We start from the raw sequence: 8954 nt of genomic DNA on the forward strand, positions 1-8954 counted from the left end.
AACAAAGTCATCATCCTTCTTCAAACAGGCTAAAGCTTCCTCATATAACTCATAAAGTATTTATCAAACTTCTTAGATTATTAAATACGATCGGAGTTGAAATATTAGAAATGGTAGTTATATTAAGATTTGGGAGGACCACTAACCAACCTATCAAAACTACTTTAAATTCATAATTTGAAAACCATTAGATTCCAATATATTTTAGGTTAAATACATTATTCTTCATAATACCAACAAGTGGAATACTAAACTTGTAGATGAAACCTTTAATATCTATGATAATAAGATAATCCTACAATTTACCATTTAAGAACCTAGTAACTAAGGTTCTTTAATATGGATGGGATAAAAGATGGCATATACAATGTTAAGACTTGCTATCATGACTTTTTGGTATTTGAATAAAATAGCATTAATTGATGGATATGGTCTATTTTTAAATCGACTTGGCCCAGGCTAAATTAGAGTATGTTGTCTTGAAGTTGAGGTTACCACTAGTTTTGCGTGTATTAAATATGCTCCGGACACCGACACAAAATAAACTCTAAGTTTTTGTTAGCATCAGTTTTTAGAGTGTTAGTGTAACTATTAGGTCGATGCTAAACACAATTTTCTAGAAGTGACCTCTAAATACAATAATCCAAATAAAGTCTAGAAAAAATGTGAATATGAACTTCCTTATCCACTAAGAATCAAACTCTTTTGTTAATATATTCTCATTTACATCACCCCAATAAGAATGTCTCTTGATAAAAGGGATACAATTATGTTTCTAATTATGGTATTGCTAAAGAAATATGGGACACTTTTGAAAATATCTATGAAGTTTCGATTGAGATCATAAGAGAAAGGATGAACACACTAGATCAAGAATTTGAGACACCACAATAAAATCTTCAAATATGGTTATATGGTATCAAAACTCTCGGAAATGATTTCAAAATTTATATTTCTTATTAGTATCTAAGGTTCAAGAATAAGTATTGAAAACCTGACCCATTACTTGAATATATGGAGATATTACTATTATTGGTGATTTACTAAGTAAGTCAAATAATCCAAAGATTATTAAAAAAAAACTCAAAGAGTTAATATAATTAATTCAAGATGATGAAGATATCAAAGAGGAAAATTCAGATACATCTAAAGCTTCATCTAAAGAATCGTTTGAAGTTTCATTTGAAGAAACATTTAAAATTCATTTGAAGAAACATCATATGAAAAATCATTTGAAGTATCATCTGAAGAATAATTTGAAGTATCATCTTAAAAATCACTTGAAGCATCATTCAAAGAATCAATTGAAGAATCATCTAGAGCGACATCTGGAGTATCATATAAAGAATCAGATGAGGAGGTAAACACTCATTTTAAAATCACTTGTGAATATGATGATGAGGTAAGAACTCTTTCTTGTAAACAAATGTATGATTTAAATATAAAAACATGTAAAGAAAATTATAAGTTAGAAAAAAATGCATTGTGCATTATAAGAATCATGTGAAATATCTACAATATGATGATGAAAGAATTATAGATGAATAGAATCAACTTAGAAGAGGTGTTGTGAATTATGTTAAATGCTAAACCTGTGATTATCTAAGAATTGAAACTGAAGATCTAAATGAAATGTTAAGTAAGTTCATAAAGGGCGGATGTAACCTTGATATGATTTTATTTAACCAAAGAGCTTCGTATAATAAAACAGGTCTTTATCATACGAATAATAATGCCAAGTTTTTTATGATTATATTTTGATAAAAAGAAAAATAATTGTAATATTTATAAATGCAATTATCGTCATAGATTTGGGAACCTCGAGCCTTATTATTTCAACAAAATGAATTATTTAAAAAGGTCTAAAAGATTCAACTTAAATGACTTGAGCCATCATAAATCTACTAATACTAAAAGTCCTAAAATGATTTAGGTGTCAAAAGTAAAACCTAATTTGTTTTAGCAAGAATGCTTTGTAACATCAAGGGAAAATTTCCAAATCAAAATAAGTTGTCCAAAGCACATGTCCAAAGATTTCTTAAGAAAAAATGAACTTCGGTAAGATAGAAACAAATTCTAAAATTGTCTCTCGTATCCAACAATTTAGAGTTGAGTTTGATTCTTGAAGGAACAAAGGGAAAGGAAAGTCCTCTTTAGTTTTTTTTTTGTTTAGTACAGATAGTGCTAACTATTATGATTTTTGAATCTACTATTTTATTATTTTTGAATTTTTATATAAAAACTGTAGTTGCAAATATTGGTAAATTAACGTGAGACACTTTACAAGTTTAATTTATAATTTATATTAACATATTTGTCTCATTATGTTTCAAATAAAACTTAATTTTTTTTTATTTTGTTCAAAACAAAATTATAAAATTATTGTATTTGACAGTAAAACAAATAATATTGATTATGTCTCAATTAAATCTCAAATCGCGTTAATATAACATAAATTTATAATTACAAATTTGTTTGATTTTCATTTGAAATTTGTCTCAAATATTTCAGACGGAGCTTGGGATGAATTATTTAATTTCTACTGAGGATTTTACTGACAAGATTTATATCGTCTAAAATCCATATGAAATTAACATTTCGCTTGAAATTTATCTAAAATTTATCTAGATTTTGTTTAAATTTTGTCCGAAAATGACATTTCTTTTTCGTAATGAAAGAATTGTTAAGAGGTTAGAAGGAGAATAATGTATCCTATGATGAAAGAATCATATGTATAATAGTTATAAACTCAATTTATTCCTACTTATGTCATTTGTTGTTTCAAACTCCATAAGGGGCTTGTAAAGACACTAAATTTTTTTATTGTACGTATTGGGGAGTGTAAAGGATAAAGAGAGAAAAATTTACTTGACTAGTAGTATGTTTGGTTCTTTTTCTACAAGATCCAGAATCACTTTTAGAGATATAGAATTGATTTTTGGTGATTTTGAGATGTTTGATTTTCTAAAAGTAAAATTGATTGTGCCTCTAGAATTGATTCTACTTGAAGCTAGAATTTGTAGTTTTTGCCTCCAGAATTGATTCTGGATGATTTTTACATTGAAATTTATTGTTCAACTCAATTTTACATAAATGTATCCAAACATAAATCAATTCTATTAAACTCAATTATGTTAAATCAATTCTATCAAACTCAATTATGCTTGAATCAATTTTATCCATCATTAATCCAAACATACCATAGATGTGATAAGCCCCACAAACATAAAAAGAACGGGGAATCGGATTTCGAGGTTTAAATGATTTCACGAGGTCATGTTTAAAGCTAAATATTTTTCCTCTTCCTTTATGTCGCAAGTGGTTAATTAGCCTAATTTTAGCTTTAAAAGAAAAAGTATCTATCAAACTTCATGGATTATTAAATAGGATTGTAATTGAAAAATTGGAAATGGAAGCTCTATTAAAATTTGGGAGGACCACTAACTACCATGTCAAGCTTTAAAGTCATAACTTTAAAACTATTAGATTACCATGTATTTTAGGTTAGAAACCTTGTCCGTCATAATCCTAACAAGTGGAATACTAAACTTATAGATGAAACCTTTAATCTCTATGATAATGAGATAATCCTACAAATTCCCATTAAAAAACCTAATGACTAGGATTCTCTAATGTGAATGGGATAGAAGATGGCATATACAATGTTAAGACTTGATATCATGACATTTTGACACTTGAGTAAATAGCATAAGTAAGTGGATATCATATGTTTTTAAATCGGCTTGGTTGAGACTAAATTAGATAAAGTTGTTTTGAATTCGAGGCTACCATTAGTTTCACACGTATTAAACACGATCCTGACAGGGCCGACCCTGAGCCAGGGCAAGCAGGCCCACAGCCCAGGGCCTCAAATAAATGGGGCCTCCAATTTTTTTATAATGGGCTTTGTAAATTTAGAAGTTATGTAATAAATATGGTAGTTTACAATAAAATTTCAAAGAGAATAACTGGCCCAGCGGTTTAGATAGAGCATTAGGAACCACACTTGTGCCATTTATGTGCTGAGTTCGAGACCTACTGAAGTATTTTTAGCAAATTCAATTGTTTTGATTTAACAACAAAGTTAATTCACTTTAAAAGAAAACAACCAAGATAATTATCTATTAGAAATTTGCAATTCTATTTTATGTATTTTATTTTAATTTTAAATATTATTTTATATATTTTATTATAATTTCTTTAGATTTTGAATATCACTTAAATTTAATCCTTTTATAAATAGATTTAAAAAAATAGTAATATTTTTTAGATATATCGTTTTAAAAAACTTATGTGATTTTGGTTATTTCAAAACTTTTAATGATAAATACTTAAATAGCTATATGTCAAAATTATTATTTTTTATTTATAAAAAATAATAACTTCTAATTTATTTTTTTTAAAATCGTCATAAAATTATTAAATATTTTAAGCTATGTTAGAACTTTTGTGTCTGATTAATATCTAAGAGATAAGAATTGAAATAAAAAATTTGATATAATCCTTAAATAAAAAAGATGGAAGTGGTTGTGATTTTCAGAAGAAAAAAAAATATAAGAAAGAAGTCTTTGAAAAGCCTAACAAGTTAGTTCCAATGTTAAAGGGTGATGGGGTGATTTTAAGAATCCTAAAAGAATAATCATCAAGTTCATCAAAAAATTCTTTTGTTGAAGAAATAGTGAAATCAATTCCATGGTTTCGTTTGAAAGAATAATTTCAATAGACAAATGATCTTCTAAAGAATCATTGTCAGCTAATAAAGAAGTTTCATCAAAGAGAATATATGTTTCGAACAATGTAGATGATGAAGAAGTTTTGGTCAGCATAATATCTAAAAGAAGAAAGAATAGAGGATTTTATAAATAATGTCAAACGAAATCGTAGTCATACAATTGGAAAATGCAACTTCTACCGCGATGCATAAGGCTAATCAAATTTTTTGGCTGCTGCGCTTTTATATTTATATAATCATTTCTTAATCATTAACCTTTAATGTAAAATCTAAATTCAAAAAAAGAAAATCAAAATTTAAAATTAATTGTTGAGTTTTTTATTAGGGGTCCATTTTTATATTTGCTCTGGGCCTCTTAAAAGTTAGGACCGGCCCTGGATCCTAACATTGATGTTAAACAAAAACTAAGTTTCTTTTAGCATCAGTTTTTAGGTTGTTAGCATCAGTGTTAGGCTGGCGCTAAATACAAATAAAAATAAAATTTAAAAAAAAAATATATGAAATTTGAACTTCTTTCTCCCCTAAGAATCAAAACTCTTTTTATTGGTCAATAATACCACCCCAGTCATAATGACTCTTGATAAAAAAAAGATAAGTTGTCCTTTTTTATTTTTCTTAAATGTCTTTCTAACATGCAGAGATCCGTGAATCAAATTTTTAAAAATTGTATATGAGTGGCCTAAATATAATTTGCTTCAAACTTCACTGTTGATTTTACTTCCAATGTAAATGTAAATTTCGATAACTGGTTGTAGAAAGTGATTGAAAAAAGGGGAAAAAGGTTTTGGAGATGATCTTGGATATCAGTATCACCTCTAGTATTAGATGGACTAAGAACAAAAATTATCATGGAGGAAAAGAAAAATATTTTCGGCGGAAGACTCTATAACAAGATGATCCATAATATGTAGACATGACAACTAAATTTCGACCTATTAGTATTCGTCCGAAGTCGTTCTGTGTTTGATGAGAAAAACCTGCTTTGATTGAATTTATGTTTATTGAGTTTTTTTATAATTTAAAAGATGAGGATAAGACGAGTAATAAAAACACTAATATTCATCTCGAATTCGTCTTGAAATTTGTCTTGTTGTTAATTTAATTTTTTTTATTATTTAAAATATTAGTTATTTGTTTAATAAATTAATATTTTTGTTTATACTTTTTTTTATAATGTAAAATGTATATTTGAAAATTTTTAATTTATTTATTTTATTATTTCTAATGTATTTTAATGTTTTTTATAATTCAGAAAAAAAATATGTGTTTGAACAATTAGACTTTTTCAATTTTATTATTTCTATGTCCAGCCCCCTTTGCCATGTCTTATAATAATATGTCATGTTGAGCCACTAGTACTCCCATTAAAGTTGGGACCAAAAAATTTATCAATGTAATTACTCAATGGACCATGATATCTAGGTTTTAAAAGAACTGAATATCAAAATTATTATTTTAAAATATAAAAAATAAAGTTATTTTTAATCTATAATAAAGTAATCTTAATTTTCAATTTAATATTTTCAATTTAATTGAGAATTTAAAATTTAAACACAAGCTTAGTTGAATTCTCACTTTATAAGTAACCAGGACCACTAAATTGAATATTCTGCTAACAACCAAGTCATTAGGAGACCACAATGACTTACCCCCCATCAAATCAAGTCATCATCATTCTTCAAACGGTCTTCAGCTTCAACTCATATAACACTCTATTAATTTCTATCTTTCATTATTTTCCTTTTAGTCCAATCACATTGCCACTTCTTCCACGTAAAGTAATATTTTTTATTGTTTTATTAGTCAAAGCTAACTTTTATTTATTACTACAATAAATGAAATCACGCATTTCTTTTTATTAGGAATATAGTAATGCTTAATGAAGAATCTATCTATATTCTTTGAGAAAGAATAAAAAATTGGCCACCGATCCATTTGTCAATTGGAGAATGAGGTGTGTCATGCATCACCACTTGTCTACTTAGTGGCTATCCCACAAAAGGAAAATTTGAATCCACAACAATTATTCAAGTTTCTCTTCTCACAATCTTTTCAAGGAAAAAGTTGAGTTTGATTTGTATTAGACAATTGGTGGAAAAGATTTACATTGTGAATAAATTACAATGAATTGAATAATATTTTTAAACTCATTTATATATATATATATATATATATATATATATATATATATATATATATCATTACATGCTCCCTAGCCACGTGAAATAGTGACGTGATTTTCACGTGTGTAAAATAAACCAGTTGTGACGTGAAATTCACGTCGCAACATATAATAATATTTAAAAATAAAAAGTAACGTTAATTAAGGGGGAGAGTCAGAAAATTTATAAAAAAAATATTGTGACGTGTAAAACACGTCGCAACTTAAAATGAAAAAAAAATGGAAAAACAATTGGCGTCAGATATGCACATGGGGGGAAGTTTGAATTTTTCAAAATTCAGTTGTGACGTGTAAATCACGTCGCAACTAAAAATTGTAAAAACCCAAAAACTTTAATGCCAGAGTTGACTGACAAGGAGCACGTGGGTGGGACCGTTGGTTTGTTGCGACGTGAATTTCATTTCGCAACGTGGCGATGTGGAAATCACGTCGCTAAAATCCTTATTACATTTTGCCAAAACGCTTCTTCCTCTCTCTCGTTCCAGAACTGAACTTCATCCCTAAACCCCATTTTCTCTCAACCCATTCTCCCCATTTTCTCTCAAAATTTCTTCTCCCATTCTCTCAAATTCCATCCTCTTCCTTCCCAATTGCAAAATAGTTAAGGTAAGTATCATATCTTTTTTAATTTTCTGTTATTTTATTTAATATTTTCGTTTTTGTATAATTAATTTGTTTGTGTTTTAATTTTTTTTAGGTGTAATATTTGTGATTGAAGGAGCATTTGAAGAAGATATTTGAAGATTGATAGAGGAAGATAGAGGTATTTTTGACATTTTATTTTTTTTTAGGTTTTTTTTTATTGATGAATTAGATTGTAGAAAATTAGGTTTGTAGAAAATTAGATTGAAGGTTAAAATTGATGAATGTTAGTTTTGTAGAAAATTAGATTTGTAGAAAATTATAGTTGGAAATTAGATTGTAAATTAGAAATGAAATATAATGTTTGTATATTATATTTAAGTTTGTAAATTAGAAAATTATAATTGATCAAATTTAATCTATGCAATCACATTTAAGTTTGTATATTATAAATAAAATATTATTAGAAATGAAATATATTAGGTATGTATATTTAAAATAAAATACAATAGAGTAGAATTATATTTTATATTTCTTAAAAGGAATAATAAGTTTGTTAAGAACAAAATAGTGTGAAGTAGTATTTTTTAAACAACATTTTAAAAGAAGGTTATTACATAGTTATTAAAAAATAATATATTATTTTGTTTTTAAAATATTTATTATAGTGTGAAGTATATTATTTTGTTTTAAAAAATATATATAATAATATTTTGTTTATAGTTGATATAAGTAAATGTTTAATTATTTACTTATAGTTGATATAAGTAAATGTTTAATTATTTACTTATAGTTGATTATTTACTTTGGTGGTGGAAATTTGGCAGGCACCTTGAGACCTGATGATAGAACTCTATATCAAAGAGTTCTCGACGGGGAAGGAGGTTCACGTCCTGTAACTTTAACAGATGAACAGAGAGAAACCGTAAGATAATTGGTGGTAAATGAGGTGAGGCGTGAGGCGGCAGAACGTGAAGCGACACTGAAAGCCCAAATAGAGGCCCAAATGATGGCAATGCGGAATGATCATCAGCGGGAAATGGAGGTCATGGCGAAAAGACAATCGGATATGGAGGCACAAATGCGGCAATTTATGCAATCTTTTGGTGGAAACCAAAATATGGGGAGTTTTGCGCCGACTGATCAGGAAAATCTAAATGATGATGAATTTCCCGACCCGGACTGATTGTTGATTTAATTTAATTTTTATTTTGTTGTTACTTTTGATTTTGAATTTGTGTAAACTATTAATTAAGTTATAATTACATTATTTAGTAATATTAGATTTATAATTTTAGTTTCTTAATTTTTATATTTTAGTATATTTAGTTTATTGAATTAATTATTAATTTTATTAATTTTAATATATTTAGTTTATTAATTTAATTATATATATATATATATATATATATATATATATATATATATATATATATATATATATATATATATATATAT

The 8954-nt window shown here is 26.8% G+C and overlaps 1 long non-coding RNA gene across 1 annotated transcript; it reads left to right on the top strand.

Moving 5' to 3' along the window:
• Positions 1-7401: 7401 nt before the first annotated feature.
• Positions 7402-8660, top strand: LOC131646344 (uncharacterized). The gene is made up of 3 exons (XR_009297427.1): positions 7402-7520; positions 7612-7677; positions 8324-8660. It is a non-coding gene; the product is annotated as an uncharacterized LOC131646344 (long non-coding RNA).
• The last annotated feature ends 294 nt before the right edge of the window (positions 8661-8954 follow it).

The sequence above is a fragment of the Vicia villosa genome, linkage group LG2 (genome assembly GCF_029867415.1).
Source record: "Vicia villosa cultivar HV-30 ecotype Madison, WI linkage group LG2, Vvil1.0, whole genome shotgun sequence".
In the NCBI taxonomy this organism is placed as follows: domain Eukaryota; kingdom Viridiplantae; phylum Streptophyta; class Magnoliopsida; order Fabales; family Fabaceae; genus Vicia; species Vicia villosa.